The 19,689-nt window shown below is 45.9% G+C and overlaps 1 long non-coding RNA gene across 1 annotated transcript in view; it reads left to right on the forward strand.

Moving 5' to 3' along the window:
- The window catches only part of LOC133374015 (uncharacterized), a 47,424-nt gene extending 43,764 nt beyond the window's left edge, over positions 1 to 3,660 (forward strand). Inside the window, exon 3 of the long non-coding RNA XR_009759794.1 lies at positions 3,355 to 3,660. This is a non-coding gene — a long non-coding RNA (uncharacterized LOC133374015). The remainder of the gene's footprint in view (positions 1 to 3,354) is intronic.
- The last annotated feature ends 16,029 nt before the right edge of the window (positions 3,661 to 19,689 follow it).

Consider the following 19,689-nt stretch of genomic DNA (forward strand, 5'->3'; position numbering starts at 1 on the left):
GCAGTTTGCAGCTCCACCTGCCTGTGGCCAATCGAACTGCAGCATGATGGGGCTTACAGAAATATAGTATATATATAGAGAGAGAGATGTAGCAGATCTTTTTACAAGATTGGTGGGGGACGTTCTTTGGAGAGAGGTGGATGTTTGTAGGATCAGAGTGGGATGGAAACACAGCCAAACAAAGGACCTCCTTCAAATGTAGCTTGGAAAATGGCACAGTATTACTACTGCTATTACATATTATTTACATATATTTGAAGCAGTATCATACCACTTTAACAGTCATGGCTTCCCCCATAGAATCCTGGAAACTGTAGTTTGTTAAGGATACCAAGGAGAGGTTATTCCTCTCTCACAGCTACAACTCCCTCTGCAAAATGTTTCTATTGGGCACACCTCGGAGTTGCAACGGGTTGATAGACCAAACAGTTTTCATATCAGTGTGAAGCTGGCTTGAAGGGAAAACATATCCGATCTCAAAAATCCCAGATTTTGGAGTAAAAAGTGGCAGAGTATGATAAATGTTGCGTGTAACTGGATTAAAAAAACAGAAGTGGATCAAGTATAACTGCAAGTGTGTTTGCAGCCTTGGTGTGGCCCTTGTAGAATTCAGCAGGGAGAAGGATGGAGGCAAAACTAGAATGAGTTGGCTCTGCCTATCACTTGCTCTGGCGCCACCTACTGTTGGGCTCCCTGTCTTCTGCCCTACCAATCCCAATGAGCACTAGCCACCATTGGAAAGGAAGTCTCTTTTTACATGCACATTCGTGAAGTGTTCCAAGAGGATTAGACACATTCATGGAGATGAGGCTGTTCATGGCTACTAGCCATTATAGCTATGTTCTAACTCCACTTGTCAGACGCAGTGCACCTCCAAATCCTGGATGCTGGGAATTGCAAGGGGGAAGAGTGCCGTAGTGCTCAGGTCCTGCTAGTGAGTTTGATTGGGGCATTTGGTTGGCCACTGTGGGCGCTATTTAACTTGCATGTCCTGTCAGCAGCTCATGGATTATCACTAGCGCCACAGCACTTTCCCCCCTGCCCTCCCCAAATCTGAGGGGAGATATGGTAGCACTCTTCAAGTACATGAAAAGTTGTCACACAGAGGAGGGCCGGGATCTCTTCTCGGTTGTCCCATGATTGTTAAAGTGGTATGATACTGCTTCAAATATAAGGTGTGGATGTGACATTGTCATACCTCTTAGTCCTGCTTTGACTGTTGGTTTTTAGCTCAACATTTTTAATAATTGGGTCTATTGAGGCTGGGATTTTGTTTTTACTCTGTGTTTTCTCGTATTGGTCAATAGACTGGGATGAGCACCTGACTTGACTGTTATTATTTATTTATTTATAAAGCACTGTCAGATGTGCATGCCACTGTACATAAAATAAAACAAGTCCTTGCCCCCAAAGGCACATAATCTAAATAAAATTAAATAAGAACAACACAGGAAGGAAGGAAATAGAGGACAAAGCGAGGACTTCAAATACACATACTCAAGGTATACAAATATAGATTATTATTTTTAAAGTAAGTTGAAACTCCCAAAGCTTTGGGGGGGGGGAAAGGAAAGCTTTAAATAAGACTCAAACACTGGCATTGAGGGAGCCATCTGCAAGTGCTCTGGGAGACAATTCCAGGAATACAGACCAGCGAGAGAAAATGGGCCAAGTCGAGCTACGGAGCAAGCAACTCTGGGACAGGTAAGAAGCCCAGAGTTTGAGGAGGGGAGATCCCAAGCAGGGCTAGAAGGAGGAGTGAGAGCGGAGAGGTGAGGAGGAGCTAGGTGGCATAAAGCTTTCAAAGCTCAAACCAGCAGCTTGTACTGCATCCTGAAATAGACCGGGAGCCAGTGAAGGGACTCCAAAAGTGGAGTGACGTGGACGGGCTAAATAAATGACTGTCCCAAGTATGGCCATCTCCATTAAGGGGCAGTGACATCCACGATTAATTTGCAAGGCCTAAGGGAAGCCTTTCATTGATAGAAGTTCCAGAGTTCACCGGCTTAACCGAGTAACTCCTTGTTCTTGAGATGAGAGACAGGCAGAACTATGTCTTTTCCATTTGCCACCTTGGAAACATTCATTATTTTATCACCCTCTCTGTGTTTCTCTCCTTAAGTAAACCGTCCCAGTCTTCTTAAGTGTCCCCTCGCTGGAGAGTCTCTCCAAGCCTTTAATCATCTTCATTGCCCTCTGTACACTTTCTCTAGTGCAGCAACAGATCCAACACCTGCATGCATATATCTTTAACACATCCGAATCGTTGGTGTTGTTTGGTTTAGGAATAATCTTAGCTTCTATTGGAGCAAAATGAGGGAGCATTGAAAATGATTAGGTTCTGGTCTGAACATCTCTTCAGAGCTCACTGTGATGTGCTTTCCCTAAAAGCTAAACAGTTAGTGATTGCCTGGGAGCTGTGCAGAGCTGAACAGAACTGTGTATTAGAATTCCTGCTCTGTGTGTTTGTTTTAAATTGTGCATGAGCATGCATACATAGTTATAGATATATGCATACACATACATATTTATACATATTCATAGCATTCCTTCTGTTTCTGATGCGCAGCTTGTGAGTGACGATTCAGCTCCAATCACATGAAAGAGGCTTGGAGAAACTCCAAAAGAGGGGGGAAAGCTAAAGTGGGGGGAGAGAACCCCCAAACAGCTCAGTAAGGAGTGAGAATGCTTAGTGGGCATAGAATGCTGACTGACTGTTGTGAGGGGGCATAAAACCAGGGTGACTGGAACCCTGAACAAAATCACTCCACACTGCAACATTTTATTTATTTATTTATTGAATGTATCAGTCGCCCATCTGGCTGGCTGTCCAGCCACTCTGGGCGACGTACAAAACAGGCATACAATACCTAGACATTAAAAATCTAAAAACAATGAAGATAAAACCTAACCCACCCCAAAAGCCTGCCTGAAGAGCCAGGTCTTCAAGGCCCGGCGGAAGCTTATCATAGAAGGGGCATGGTGGAGATCATTTGGGAGGGAGTTCCATAGGGTGGGGGCCACGATTGAAAAAGCCCTCTCTCTAGTCCTCACCAGTTTGGCTGTTTTGACTGATGGGATGGAGAGAAGGTCTTTTGAGGCTGATCTTGTTGGGCGGCATAGCTGATGATGCTGGAGGCGCTCCTTTAGATCGACTGGGCCGAAACCGTATAGAGTTTTAAAGGTCAAAGCCAACACCTTGAATTGGGCCCGGTAAGCAACTGGTAACCAGTGCAACTCTTTTAGCACGGTTGCATTTTGTTGCAGGTATCACTTGTAACATTACACATTTCACTGTCTTCCCCTTTCCTGTTCCACATCCTTTCTGTGCCATTTTCTTTTGAACATCTCCAGATTTTGCTGCTGTTTCCCCCCCTCCCCCGGGATTGTGGGACAAGACTATGCAGATGCCTCAAGAGCAATTACTTCTTCTGGGCACAGCTGAGTTCACTTTTCAAAGGCAGCACACTCCATGTTCTTACGCCATGCAAAGAGAATATGAGGCATCCATTTATTTCCTCCTTGACGTGGGGGCAAAGGACAGAGCAACAATTGCAGTTTAGTCTCCAATGAGATAACTGCAGGGCAGCAATAAAGCACTCTGTTGTCATCATTATCGTCAAGTTTATTTATATATTGCTTTCCCAAATAATGCTCAAAAGCAGCTCATGTCAACAGTGAGCAAATAAATATATTTGTACAACAATACATAGATGTATACGAACATATTTCATAAATATAGTTTTTTTCCATATTAGCAAACTAACAAAACCATTCATATTAACATTCCCCTAGATATATGAAATTCATTCTAGGCACCTTGGGCAGCCTTTGTAGCTGGAGACAGTCAGGGGCACATCCTCCAAAGACCAGTGGATGTGGGCCAGACGGAGAATAGGGATGAAGTCTTATAGGCAACAGGACACAGAGCTAGGTGGTCTTTTGTTGAAGGTAACTAAGAAACAAGGCCCTGAGTTTGCATTTTTCTTCCTCGCTCCAAATCCCTTTTCCTTTGCTGTCATGTCTTCTGGATTTGTAAACTTGAGATCTCATTATTGACATTAGTAAGCCACTCTTTGCTGTAGAGCAGGATAAAAATGCTTTAAATAAATAATATAAGTTTATTAAAGTGGGAGTAGCCATCAGTACAGTTTAGGGTTGCCAGGTTCATGGCCTGAGACTGATCTTGTATCTTTAGGAGAAGGGAAAGTCAGCCAAGTGCAGGTGTTCTTGCAACACTGTAATGAGAAAAACCACAAGGTGGAATTCTCCCTTCCCTCTGCACAACTTTTAAAGATACAGAAGACCTCTTGGTTGCCAGGCCCAGCCTAGTACAGTTAAAATAAGGGAGCATCAGGACAGTGGTAAACATCCTTATTCCATGCGTGTGTATGTGAACATTACAAAGTGGGCCCTGATTTACCTAGTCCTAGAGGGTGTCTCTGTTCACTGTAGAGATGACTATTTAGGAAACAAAGATCACTGGGATATCGCAGAGCAGGGGTTCCCAAACTGTGGTCTGAGGACCAAGCTTCAGTCAGGTGGTTCATGGGGCATCTGTGGATTTCTGGTTGAAGATGGCACACCTGTCACATTAAATATTCATATTGATTATTAATTGTATTTTTTATTTATTTTATATTTTATATTCTATTTTATTTTATTACAGTTTAAATTCTCTAGGATTCAAATTAAAAGACAATAAAATACAACATATAAGACCAAAGAAGCAATTAAAAGGCAAAAATCATACAGTATCTAGCACAGTGCATGACAATTGCTACAACAGGCAAATAAATCACGAAGTGGTCTGCCCAGCACCTCAGCAATGATCAAGTGGTTTGGCAAATTGCCATAATGGAACAGCTGAGCCACAAAGTTAGAGCGATGGGGAGGGCAGAAGAGGTGAGACAGATTTTTTTTCTCCAAGAGGTTTAATTTTATTGAGTATGTAAATGACTAGGAAGTGAGAATTCCTCAGTTGTACCCTTCTGCTGGGAATAATTAAGTAGAGGGTCAGTGAAGTGTTTCACCTGTTTGGAATTTTGAAAGACGCAGCTGCAAAAATAAAACAATTGAAAGAAGTTAGTTATATTAAATTGATACACCCTTTATGTAATGCAACTTTTAACACCTGTTACTTACGTGTTAATCATTTTAAATTGTAATTTATTTATTTATTTATTTTATTACATTTTTAGACCACCCTATAGCAATAAGCTCCCAGGGCGGTGTACAGCATAATAAAACAGGTTAAAATACAAGTGGATGTAAACACAATAAAACATAATTAAAAATTTTCAATTTTCAATTCAAATTTTAAAATTTTTAAAATGCCTGGGCGAAGAGGTAGGTCTTTACCTGGCGCCGAAAAGATAACAAAGAAGGCGCCAGGTGTATTTCATCAGGGAGGGCGTTCCATAGTTCGGGGGCCACCACTGAGAAGGCCCTAGCTCTAGTTATCGTTCTCCGTGCCTCCCTATGCGTTGGGACACGGAGAAGGGCCTTCGACGTCGAGCGCAGCGACCGGGTAGGTACATAGCGGGAGAGGCGCTCTGCCAGGTATTGCGGTCCGATGCCGTTAAGGGCTTTATAGGTAAGAACCAACACTTTGAATCTGGCCCGGAAACATATTGGTAGCCAGTGCAGCTGGGCCAGGACAGGTGTTATATGATCAATTTTTTTGTCCCAGTAAGAACTCTGGCCGCAGCATTCTGCACCAGCTGAAGTTTCCGAACCGTCTTCAGAGGTAACCCTATGTAGAGTGCATTACAGTAGTCCAATCTAGAGGTTACCAGAGCATGGATAACTGTGGCAAGGTTCTCCTTATCCAGATAGGGTCGTAGTTGGGCTACCAGCCGAAGCTGGTAGAACGCATTCCGTGCCACCGAGGCTACTTGAGCCTCCAGTGACAGGAGCGGATCTAATAAGACCCCCAAACTACGGACCTGCTCCTTTAGGGGGAGTGTAACCCCATCTAGGGCAGGTCGGACATCAACCATCTGGGCAGAGAGCCCCCCCACCAACAGCATCTCAGTCTTGTCAGGATTGAGTCTCAGTTTATTAGCTCTCATCCAGTCCATTATCGCGGCCAGGCAGTGGTTTAGTACATTAACAGCCTCACCTGAAGAAGATGAAAAGGAGAAGTAGAGCTGCGTATCATCAGCATATTGCTGGAAACGCACTCCAAATCTCCTAATGACCTCGCCCAGCGGCTTCATATAGATATTAAAGAGCATGGGGGACAGAACTGAACCCTGTGGGACCCCATATTGGAGTACCCAGGGACTCGAGTAATGCTCCCCAAGCACCACCTTCTGGAGACGATTCTCAAGGTAGGAGCACAGCCACTGCCAAGCAGTGCCTCCAACTCCCAAGTCCGCAAGTCGCCCCAGAAGGATACCATGGTCGATGGTATCAAAAGCCGCTGAGAGATCAAGGAGAACCAACAGAGTTACACTCCCTCTGTCTTTCTCCCGACAGAGGTCATCATACAGGGCGACCAAGGCTGTTTCTGTACCAAACCCCGGCCGAAAGCCCGATTGACATGGATCCAGATAATCAGTTTCATCCAAGAGAGCCTGGACCTGGTGAGCGACCACACGCTCTAAAACCTTGCCCAGGAACGGAACATTTGCTACCGGTCTATAGTTGTCAAGATTTTCAGGGTCCAAGGAGGGTTTCTTTAGGAGCGGTCTCACCACCGCCTGTTTCAGGCAGGGTGGTACCACTCCCTCTCGTAAAGAGGCATTGATCACCTCCTTGGCCCATCCGGCTGTTCCGTTCCTGCTAGCTTTTATTAGCCATGAGGGGCAAGGATCCAGAGCAGAAGTGGTCGCCCGCACCTGTCCAAGCACCTTGTCCACGTCCTCGAGCTGAACCAACTGAAATTCATCCAATAAAACAGGACAGGACTGTGCTCCGGACGCCTCATTAGGCTCAACTGCTACAATATTGGAGTCAAGGTCCCGGCGGATGTTTGTGATCTTATCTTGGAAGTGTCTCGCAAACTCATTACAGCGGGCTATTGATGGTATTATTGCGTTCTGAGGACCAGAGTGTAAAAGTCCCCGAACAACCTTATAAAGTTCCGCTGGGCGGTTAGAAGATGACTGAATGGAGGCAGCAAAGTACTGCTTCTTCGCTGCCCTCACCGCCTTCACATAGAGCTTGGTAGAGATCTTCACAAGTGCAAGACCACAGCCGTCGGGAGTTCGTCTCCATTTGCACTCAAGCCGTCTCCTTTCTTGCTTCATCACTCTTAGCTCCGGGGTAAACCACGGAGCCAATTGAGCTCTGCAGAGGAGAGGGCGCACCGGGGCGATTGTGTCAACTGCCCGGGTCATTTCCGTATTCCACAGATTGACTAGGGTTTCGACAGGAGCGTCAGTTTTATCAGCCGGAAAACTCCCCAGAGCCTTCTGAAAACCTTCAGGATTCATTAGTCTCCGGGGGCGGACCATCTTAATTGGTCCTCCACCCTTGCAGAGGGGAGAAAACATTGTGAGCCTACACCTCAATAGGCGATGATCTGTCCATGACAGAGGAATAGATGTAAAATCCCTCACTCCCAGATCACCATCCCCTGCTCCAGTAGCAAAAATTAAGTCTAGAGTGTGCCCCGAAATATGCGTAGGGCCAGTAACAAATTGAGACAGCCCCATGGCTGTCATGGAGGCCATGAAGTCCTGAGCCGCCCCAGACAAAGCGGTCTCGGCATGAATGTTGAGATCCCCCAATACCATAAATTTGGTAATCATTCAGGTCTGGCCTTACCAACCCTATGAAACTGTGTCATACTTATTTCTTGGTTGTTTCTCTATTGCATAAACATCAATATTTTTTTAAAAAGCAGTTTTCAAGTGGTCTGTGCGTGTGGAGTTTGGGGACCGCTATCCCAAAGTGATTAGCAGACCATTCTCCTAGGAGTCTGATCTTCTGCATGGTGGATACACCACTTAACCATGGACGTGAGGTGCCCACTACTTCTGAATGACCAGATGTGAAGTACTGTGCCCAGTTCTGGACACCACATTTTAAGAACATTATTGACAAGGGAGAGTGTGTCCAGAGGAGAGCAACCAGGATATGGAGCGATCTTAAAACCAAGCCCTGTTATAAATGGTTGAAAGAACCGGGTATATTTAGCCAGGAGAAGAGAAGATGAAGGAGAGATGTGATGCCTCCCTTCAAATATCTGAAGGCCTGTCACATAGGAAATGGAGCAGATGTGATCTCTGTTGCTCCAGAGGACAAGGCTTCTAGAAGCAAGGAGTGGAAAAAGCAAAGAAGTAGATTTGTCTAAACATTAAGGGAAACTTCCTAATGCTGTTCCTAGAGCATTTTCTAATGCTGTTCCTAATTCCTAGAGCTGTTTGCTGGTGGGACAGTCTGCCCCAGGCGATGGGTAGACTCTCCTTCACTGGAGGTATTTAAGCAGAGGCTGGACGGCCCCCTGCCAGGGACGCTAGATGCTGCAGATCCTGCATTTAGCAGAGGGTTGGACTAGATGGCCTCTAAGGTTATCTTCTACCTCTGTGACTCTACATGAGAACCCTACTGCCATATGTCTGTTATCATGCAAACACAGCCAAAAATGAAGATGGCATTGGTTCTGAATTTATTTTTGTTTTGTTTTGTTTTTAAATAGTAATTCCAAAACACCAGGCTTGTTTGCATTTCTAAGTGGCTTTCTAAGTGGCTGGTTTCTGATTAAAATGATAGTTCTCTACTTGGGCAAGGACAAGGTGGCTTCTTTGACACAATAATCTGGCCTTCCACTGTTAGAAAACAATGCCTGTTAAACAACAGGCTCTTCCTTGGAAGAGGATTTTAATGGAGGGTTTCATTGTATTTATTTGTATCCAAAGAGTATTGCAATAAACGTTTATCATTCATTAAAGCAAACTGTGGCCCTCTCCTGGAATCCTCTAGCTTTACTTTTTGCTTTAGGAACTGGAGTGAATGATTTGTTTTAACAAGCAGTGCATTCTACCCATTCTGCCAGATTGGCCTTCCTAATAACTTCATGGGAGATACCGTTAAGTGGAGTTGCAGGGGCTCCATAGCCTTTAGCTGCCTAAGAATACTCAATGGCAATGCTGTGAGGGGGAGGAGCCCTGTTTTTAGCCCATACATCTGCAGTGATAGGTGAATAGCCTTGCTCCATCAGTGAAAAGGGGAGGGCCCATTTGGATTAGGGCCAGTAGTTTGGTGACTCCGTCACATCCCCTTACGGCAAGACACCCTTTTCCACTTTCCCTTTTCTCCCTTGCTTTACACACTCCACTACAACAGACATCCGTAGCAGCCAGTCAGCATGACAGGGGAGGCTATGTGTTAGCTACTGAGAAGAGTCTTCTCAGGGGCTGACTCACCTCCTTTCATTCTGATTGGCTCTAATCAGCGCAAAAGGACAAGGACTCTTCTCAGTGGCTAACACGCTCTCTTTTCATGCTGATTGGCTCATACATAGAGACCTGGCTGGGACCCTGCTCCCCAAAAATGAAGGGGTCTATGACCTGCCGTGACTCCAGATGACTACGCTCCTGATCAGGACTAAGGATATTGGAGGATCCTGACGAAAACAGAAACAGGAGCAAAAATTGCTGATGTTTGCTTATTCATCCCATGTCTGGAACAGAAATCCATTCAGCAAATACAGTTGGTATCATTCACTGTTGCTTTCTCCTTCTTCTTGGGTTTAATGGCAAAGCGAGGCCAAAGAAAGGCATTATTGCTACCACTTACCAGCAACAGGATTATCACGCTTCACTCACAGCCTTTCATATAGCCTTGCATCTTTCACAAACTGCCATATAATCTCCAACACGGTACCCCAGATTCTTGTCCCAAGGCCCCACTGACAAGTCTGTAAGCCCCAAATCACAAAACCACATTCTGCAAAAGCAGTCCCATACAACATGATTGATTGTGTCCTCCATCCCGCAAACCTCACAACACCCAGAATCCATCCTCCCAATTCTTCAACCTTTCCTCATAGGGGAGTCGCTCCAACCCTTTGATCATGTTGGTTGCCCTTTTCTGAAACTTGTCCAGCTCTACGATAATTGTTTTTGAGGAAAGGCTCAATGATTTAACTAAGACTTGCATAGTATCCCTGGAATGGAAGTGTGGTTGCTTGCCGGTGTGGATGAGCCATTTTTACATACGCCTCTTTGTAGAAGTGGAGCTGCACACAGAGGCAAAATTCCTAGCACCTTGCGAATTATGGTTCATGTGTGTATCCCCTTTGTGACTAAAACGGCTTTCCCTTGACACATCTGCCTGTTCTTGTGGTCACCCCTTGCACATGATGGCTTTTAACCTCTGCCCCACAGACATTGCTAAAGAGACATTGCAGAGCTTCAGAGAGCAGAACACTGTCTGTTTGCCTGCGGTGGACTCTGTCCTGTGATCTTTATGCTGCTTCTACACAAATCCATTACGCTGAAAGGCAATTTGGCTTGACCAGCTACAAATCCCCAGGGTCTGTCCTGCTGCCTTTGTAGACTGAGGACCAAAGGCGGATGGGGGGGAAAGATGTTTAATGCGTGATAGCTCTGGTTCTGCTCTCCAGCTAGACTTGGCAGCCCGAGCAATTTGCTTTTAACAGATGAAAGGGTCTTGTTATGCTGCTCTTGCTGAGAAAATGCCTGGCAGGTGTGTGGTGACTTAACCTGCGGGTGAGATGGATCATGCCTGCAGAAAGCAAAACGTGTGATGTTGCCTTGAACCACAACGACAGTTACTTGATCTGATCCTGTTGATGCTACTAGATTGCAAAGTGAGTAATTGAATGAACAGGCATTTTAAGCCTGGATCTGTAACTTGCTTATAAATATGTATAGTACTTAGAAAGGAGGAAGAAGATTTCTTGAGAGTCACCTTGAGGACAGAGTAAATGTGCAGCATGTATGCATGCATCCCTTGGAAATGGAATTGCAGCAACTCACCCCTGCCCCCGCGTGGTGGTTTGCTGTCATTGCCTGTTGGCGTAGCCTCTGCTGGGTCGCTGAGCCACTGCATTAATCAGGAAACAAAATCTGTCACTCTTTCTGGGAGAGAGGGAAGGTCGCTTGCTCCCAAAGGCAGAAGAAACCTCTTTGGAAAATGAGAAATGGGCTTTCAGAGGTTTTCCTCCAACACAAAGCAATTATCTGCTGGAACAAGAGATTCAGCAGCACACAGAGTGTGAAGGCATCATATTTGGGGTCCTTATTTTTTAAAATAATGCCTTAGAATTGCTTGTGGAAGAAACAGGCATGCGGGAGAGAGGAGAAGAGTCAGGTGCCTATGCTCAGATAAAGGGTTAAGACAACTGAGTGTCAGTGTTCGGCTGGGGTCCCAGATTAACGTCCACTGAGTTGGTAACGTATCAAAACAACTGAACATCAGAAGTGGAAAAAATAATGTAAAGGGAAAAAAAAGCATGAGAGCAAAGGAAGTTGGGAAGGGTGGTGGTGGGAGGAAATAGGGCAGTGTCTTGTTTTACTGCGCTGATGTGAAAACCCTAATAAACGATACCATTTTTTTAAAAAAAAGAGTGAAGTGATGCTAGCGGTGAGACAGCTGCCTGCCTGCCCACCTCCCTCCCTGGGACCTGGCACTTCCAAGGCAGGAGAGCAAGTGTCCTTGTTCCATCCAGAGGGCTGGACTGGAGAGAAGGTTTTTCATACCCCTGTGCCCCCAGCAGCCTCCCTCAGCAATCTTGTGGCCCTGGTGTGCCACTGAGGCTGGCCCAAGGTCACCTTGGCCGCATTCACACCAGACATTTATTCCACTATTATTCTACTTTAAACAGTCATGGCTTCCCTCAAAGGATCCTGGGAAGTGTAGTTTGTGAAGGGTGCTGAAAGCTGTTAGAAGACTTCTGTTCCCCTCACAGAGCTACAACTCTCATGAATTTTCTGGAAAGAGGAAATTATTGTTAAACCACTATGGCAAATTGTAGCTCTGTGAGAAGAATAGTCTTAACAACTCTCAGCACCCTTGACAAACTACACTTACCAGGATTCTTTGGAGGAAGCCATGACTGTTTGAAGTGGAATAATAGTGGAATAAATGGCTGGTGTGAATGTGGCCATAAGAACATCAGAGGAGGCCTGCAGCGGCTGGAGCAGGCAAACAGGGGCCCATCTAGGCCAGCCTCCTGGTCTCCCAGTGGCCAAGCAGGTGCCCAAAAGGTACGCCGGCAAGCAGGACCTGAGGGCAAGAGCACTCTCCCCACCTGCTGCTTTCAGACCCTGGTATTCGGAAGCGGACTGCCTCCAAACGACTGAGGAGGCATCACCATTGGGGCAAGCAACCGCAGCCTCCTCCTCTTCCTCCATGAATTTGTCTAATCTTCTTCTACATGTCCTGTACTCGCTGCCCTGCCTGGGGAGCAAGAGGCACAAGGCCCCAGCCGTCCTGCAAGACACAGTCCCACGCTCCAACGGGTGGTGCTTCATCCACAGGACCCTGCCGCCACCCAGGCTGGCTGAACACGGTTTATAGGGGAGGCGGACTCATCAAATGGGAGGAGGGGATTTACTGCCTTTGAATACCAGCAACAGGATCCAAGGTGATCTGGTTAGGATCTGGAGAACTGGGCCAAAGCTAACAGAGATAAATGTAAAGTTCTGCATTTAGGCAGGAAAAGCCAGATGCACAAATCCCACAAGGCAAATATTTGAGTCAGCAGGGCCACGCTGTGGTGGCTGAAAATGTGGATGTAATTTAAGGTTGCATCAACCGAACGATGGCGCCACTCTACATTTTTTTAAACTATTTTTTATTCCTTTGTAGGAACCAAACAATACATCACAGGACAAAATGGGGGTGGAGGGGATGGAGAAAGTCATTCCCAATATTGTTTTACTTAAAAGGACTGGGACCAAGAGGGAGGAGTGTGATTTGAGGAGGAAAGGGACAAGGGGCCTGGTTCCCACTGCCCAAGAACCCCCAGAAACTGGAACCGGCCCTGGAAGCAAGTGTGCATTTTTGGTGCAAAAAACAGCCTGCGGAAAGGCTGAGAGTTTGTGAAGCCAGTGGTTGTATCCGCATGACCTGTGTATTGAGCATTCATCCTGGCTTGTTTGCACAAAGCTGGCAGAGAGATTATATGATGTTGGGTGTTTATTGATAATTAATTCTGAATTGTTAGCAAGGAGGTCGTGTGACGTTTCATCAATCAGTTATTCCACACTTTACAGTGCATTTCCACATCACTTTCCTTACCCCAAAAAGTGTGTGTGTGTGTGTATAGATAGATAGATAGATATAGATATAGATATATCTTGTTGCACAAGAGTGCCAAATCCACTTTACTTTGCACAACCTGAATTTGCTAGTGAGCTTTTGAATCCCACCCACAAAATAGCAAAAGTCTAGAAGTGCCCAGGATTGAGTTTAACTGTCTTTCCCTGGGACCCGAGCATTACATGGATATTGCTTCTGGAATGTTGTGGAACTGTGTACCCCTTGGAACATCCACAGCCCACCCTGAGTCAATAACACATTGTCATGCACTACTCTGGCCTCCCTCCTCTAGACTTCCCACTTGCTCCTGATCTATGTATAATTCAGGGACCATGAATGATTAAAAGCATCGTAAGGCCGCACAGGCTTTCATATATTTAAGTTATTTGGCAGGCAAGGAAGAACTTGCCCTCTAGCCTGTGCCAGCCTGTAACTTTTCCGCATGGCATGTTGTTGAAGATGTTGGGATGCCAAGTAACTTCTCCCAAGACGCTAGAAGATAGTTGATATTAGGAATATAGGAAGCTAGCTTATACAGGGTCGGGTGGGGAGATGAAAAATGGAAATGAACTGCCTTCAAGTTGATCCCTACTTATGGCGACCCATTGAATAGGGATTTCATGGTAAACGGTATTCAGAGGGGGTTGACCATTGCCTCCCTCTGAGGCTAGTCCTCCCCAGCTGGCCAGGGCCTGCTCAGCTTGCCACAGCTGCACATGCCAGCCCCTTCCTACATAAGAACATAACATAAGAACATAAGAAGAGCCTGCTGGATCAGGCCAGTGGCCCATCTAGTCCAGCATCCTGTTCTCACAGTGGCCAACCAGGTGCCTGTGGGAAGCCCGCAAGCAGGACCCGAGTGCAAGAACACTCTCCCCTCCTGAGGCTTCCAGCAACTGGTTTTCAGAAACATGCTGCCTCTGACTAGGGTGGCAGAGCACAGCCATCATGGCTAGTAGCCATTGATAGCCCTGTCCTCCATGAATTTGTCTAATCCTCTTTTAAAGCCGTCCAAGCTGGTGGCCATTACTGCATCTTGTGGGAGCAAATTCCATAGTTTAACTATGCGCTGAGTAAAGAAGTACTTCCTTTTGTCTGTCCTGAATCTTCCAACATTCAGCTTCTTTGAATGTCCATGAGTTCTAGTATTATGAGAGAGGGAGAAGAACTTTTCTCTATCCACTTTCTCAATGCCATGCATCATTTTATACACTTCTATCATGTCTCCTCTGACCCGCCTTTTCTCTAAACTAAAAAGCCCCAAATGCTGCAACCTTTCCTCATAAGGGAGTCGCTCCATCCCCTTGATCATTCTGGTTGCCCTCTTCTGAACCTTTTCCAACTCTATAATATCCTTTTTGAGATGAGGCGACCAGAACTGTACACAGTATTCCAAATGCGGCCGCACCATAGATTTATACAACGGCATTATGATATCGGCTGTTTTATTTTCAATACCTTTCCTAATTATCGCTAGCATGGAATTTGCCTTTTTCACAGCTGCCGCACACTGGGTCGACATTTTCATCGTGCTGTTTACTACAACCCCGAGGTCTCTCTCCTGGTCAGTCACCGCCAGTTCAGACCCCATGAGCGTATATGTGAAATTAAGATTTTTTGCTCCAATATGCATAATTTTACACTTGTTTATATTGAATTGCATTTGCCATTTTTCTGCCCATTCACTCAGTTTGGAGAGGTCTTTTTGAAGCTCTTTGCAATCCCTTTTTGTTTTAACAACCCTGAACAATTTAGTATCGTCAGCAAACTTGGCCACTTCACTGCTCACTCCTAATTCTAGGTCATTAATGAACAAGTTGAAAAGTACAGGTCCCAATACCGATCCTTGAGGGACTCCACTTTCTACAGCCCTCCATTGGGAGAACTGTCCGTTTATTCCTACTCTCTGCTTTCTGCTTCTTAACCAATTCCTTATCCACAAGAGGACCTCTCCTCTTATTCCATGACTGCTAAGCTTCCTCAGAAGCCTTTGGTGAGGTACCTTGTCAAACGCTTTTTGAAAGTCTAAGTACACTATGTCCACTGGATCACCTCTATCTATATGCTTGTTGACACTCTCAAAGAATTCTAATAGGTTACTGAGACAGGACTTTCCCTTGCAGAAGCCATGCTGGCTCTGCTTCAGCAAGGCTTGTTCTTCTATGTGCTTAGTTAATCTAGCTTTAATTATACTTTCTACCAGTTTTCCAGGGACAGAAGTTAAGCTAACTGGCCTGTAATTTCCGGGATCCCCTCTGGATCCCTTTTTGAAGATTGGTGTTACATTTGCCACTTTCCAGTCCTCAGGCACGGAGGAGGACCCAAGGGACAAGTTACATATTTTAGTTAGCAGATCAGCAATTTCACATTTGAGTTCTTTGAGAACTCTCGTGTGGATGCCATCCGGGCCCGGTGATTTGTCAGTTTTTATATTGTCCATTAAGCTTAGAACTTCCTCTCTCGTTACCACTATTTGTCTCAGTTCCTCAGAATCCCTTCCTGCAAATGTTAGTTCAGGTTCAGGGATCTGCCCTATCTCTTCCACTGTGAAGACAGATGCAAAGAATTCATTTAGCTTCTCTGCAATCTCCTTATCGTTCTTTAGTACACCTTTGACTCCCTTATCATCCAAGGGTCCAATTGTCTCCCTAGATGGTCTCCTGCTTTGAATGTATTTATAGAATTTTTTGTTGTTGGTTTTTATGTTCTTAGCAATGTGCTCCTCAAATTCTTTTTTAGCATCCCTTATTGTCTTCTTGCATTTCTTTTGCCAGAGTTTGTGTTCTTTTTTATTTTCTTCATTCGGACAAGACTTCCATTTTCTGAAGGAAGACTTTTTGCCTCTAAGAGCTTCCTTGACTTTGCTCGTTAACCATGCTGGCATCTTCTTGGCCCTGGCGGTACCTTTTCTGATCTGCGGTATGCACTCCAGTTGAGCTTCTAATATAGTGTTTTTAAACAACTTCCAAGCATTTTCGAGTGATGTGACCCTCTGGACTTTGTTTTTCAGCTTTCTTTTGACCAATCCCCTCATTTTTGTGAAGTTTCCTCTTTTGAAGTCGAATGTGACCGTGTTGGATTTTCTTGGCAATTGGCCAGTTACATGTATGTTTAATTTAATAGCACTGTGGTCACTGCTCCCAATCGGTTCAACAACACTTACATCTCGCACCAGGTCCCGGTCCCCACTGAGGATTAAGTCCAGGGTTGCCGTCCCTCTGGTCGGTTCCATGACCAACTGGTCTAGGGAATAGTCATTTAGAATATCTAGAAACTTTGCTTCTTTGTCATGACTGGAACACATATGCAGCCAGTCTATGTCCGGGTAGTTGTCTGCAACTCCCAGCTGAGGGCGACTGGGCTCCTTGGGACTCTGCAGCTTGCCCACGGCTGCACAGGTGGCAGGGCACGTAACCCCTGAGCCACTTGCTGTGGGGTGATCTTTAGCTGGCCCTTGACGCCCAGGAGACACGAGCAGGGATTTGAACTCACAGACTCTGGACTCCCAGCCAGGCTCTCCTCCTGACTGTGCTATACCTATACGTTAGAGGGACACAAAAGTGGCTCATTGGGTGACCTTGGCCCTGTCAGTCTAGCCTACCTGAAAGGGTTGTTGGGTGGAGGAGGAGGAGGAAGCCATGTACACCATCTACTCTCATAGAAACATAGCTGTTTATACTAAGTCAGATCATTAGTCCAGCTAAGTCAGTATTGTCTGCACTGACTGGCAGCTGCTGTCCAGGATTTCAGGCAGGAGTCTCTCCCGGCCCTGCCTGGAGATTGAATCTAGTGCTGTGCTATACCAGCTGGGTGGGGAGATATAAGGGGTTTTTTTTTAATGGCAACATGTCATTGATGCAATAACAATGCACTAGACCGTCCACACATCATTCTGCTACTTAGTTGTTCTGTGATGCTTTCCTGATGCTATGGCATTTTTTGCCGTCTGGAGGGGCACTCTTGCACAAAAGCAGGACAAAAAATAAACAGGAGAATTTGTGGTATGAAAAGTTACAGGATTTCAGCAGGAAGTTACGGGACATGCACTTCCTGGAAATAAAGCAATATGTCCACCCTGAAGCTTTCGCCAGCCGAATTGAAAGCAGGATTGTGTCTAATTGCCCCAATGCCATCATGAATGCACAATAAACAGGCTGTCTTGAAGGGCCTTGTGCCATCTTGCTCAGCATTATTGCCTGCACTGACTAGCAGTGGCTCTCCGGGCTTTGAGACATGGGTCTTTCCCAGCCCTGCCTGGAGATGTTGGGGACGGAATCTGGGATCTCCTGTATGCAAAACAGATGCTCTACCTCTGGGCCATGGCTCTTGCCCTAAGTGTGGAGTTATGGGCACTGTTTTGGTTTTTTATTTATTTATTCTGTGCCCAGAAAATCAGGGTAGCTAAGCCAGGACCAAAGAACTCTTGGGAGCATCTGAAACAGGCATAAAGCCACCAAAGGACACGTTAGCAGTACTCACAGTTCCCCAGGACCAAGAGCTTGTGTGTCTCAGATTGTGCTGAGGCCCGGCTTGTGTGCTTCCCATTGGCGCATCTCCTTGGCCACTGTGAGAACAGAACACTGGCCTGAGGTGAGCGTTTGGTCCGATGCACCAGCGCTCTACTGATGTTCTTAATGAAAGCTATCCTCAGCCTCATCTTTCTATAGCTTTGTTGGAGAGGGCTGGGCATGAACACGCTAGCAAACTTCCCTTGCAAAGACAATGATGAGTGTTTTGCTTCTTAGCCAGTTGTTGAACTGTTGTAGCAATTCATTTGTGTGCAATAATGTGGATCAGAAATGCAGGATCCCTTCATGATAGTCACGCCACACCCCCTGTTCCACTTTACCTCATCTCCCTTGCTCTCCACACTCCACAGCATCAGATGTCCCTAGGAGCCCTTCAGCGTGAAAGGGGAGGGTGCGTGTTAGCTACTGAGAAGAGTCTCTTCAGGGGCTGACTAACCTCCTTTCACTCTGATGGGCTCCAGTCAGCACAAAAAGGCAAGGACTCTTCTCAGTGGCTAACACGCTCCTTTTTCATGCTGATTGGCTCATACATATACCTCGCTGGGACCCTGCTCCCAAAAACATAATGGGTCTGTGACCCTCCATGACTAAGGACGACTACACCCCTGTTGCATCCCTTCTTGCCTGTAGACCAGCCTTCCCCAACCTGATTTGGAAGCTGCCACTCTGCGTCTCTTTGCCTGAAGTCAGTGTGCAAAGATGACTGTGCTCACACTGAAATAAGCCTTTGCAGTCTAGTTAGACTGTTGCCCAGCCTGAGCGTGACATATTTAACACTTAACTCATGAATGTGAAACTCGCTGTCTGCTTTGAGCTGTTTGCTTCTTCGCTTGTGAAGCTCATAAAACTTCAGCGTGAGTCACTCCCTCTGTGTCATGTCAGGCAAGACACTCTGAATCTCCATCATGGTGTGCATCAGTGCTCATTTTTTAAAAAAAGAATGTTCCCACACCCTGTACAAATAAGCCAGATATCCTCTTTTATTCTGCCCTGTTCTTCTGATGCATACCTCCAGGAAGAAGTTATTGCTTCCCAATTACTGTTGTAGCTTAATTGCTTCTAGCTAATCTAGCTGGATAAGCAACTTTTCCGGGCACTGCTGGGCACTGGGCGTTTCAGCTGTGACAGGCTATCCTGTGAATCTTCGCACTTCCAATGTACCTTGTGGTTTGATTATCAATATTTATGATGAAAGGTGCTAAGCCTGGACCAGGTAATGCTACTAATTAAAAAAGCCATTTGCATGATCTCTCGTTTAGAATGACACACATGGGACCAGCAACAAAATGTTACGGTGCAGAGCGCTCCTGTTCAGTGTCCCAGCCATGCCCTCTGCCAGGATACTCCATTACATTTCCCCCTGGTTTTCCATCCCCTCCCTGCAGCAGTCAGTCAGCATTCCATGGCCACTGAGCATGCTCAGTTCTCACTGGGCTGTTTTTGCTTCCCCTTTTAAGGTCCCCACTAAAACCTTTTGTTCTTCTGGAAGTTTCCCCAAGCCTGGCATTACCTCTTTCTTGTGTGTGGTTGGTGCTGTTCTGCATTGCAGAAAAGGAGAGCAAAAGAGTTGGCATTCAGTGACATTTAAAGCAATAATAAATGGCCGAGCATGAATAGAGTACATTTCCCCCAGAATTTAGTCCTCACACAGCTGCTAACACCCACAGCTGGCAAGAGGGACAATAGTTTGCAGGTCAGGCTTTGAGGCCCAGCACCAGTTTTTAAATCATCCTTCCCCAACCTTGTGTCCTCCAGATGTTGTCGACTAGAACTCGCATCGGTCCTAGGCAGCGGTACCCTAGAATTGTAGTCCAAAGCAGCTGCAGGGCATCAGGGTGGCGTAGTGGTTAGAGTGTTGGACTTGGAGCTGGAAGACCAGGGTTCAAATCACATGAAGCTCATGGGCTGACACTATCTG

Source organism: Rhineura floridana, chromosome 20, assembly GCF_030035675.1.
Source record: "Rhineura floridana isolate rRhiFlo1 chromosome 20, rRhiFlo1.hap2, whole genome shotgun sequence".
In the NCBI taxonomy this organism is placed as follows: domain Eukaryota; kingdom Metazoa; phylum Chordata; class Lepidosauria; order Squamata; family Rhineuridae; genus Rhineura; species Rhineura floridana.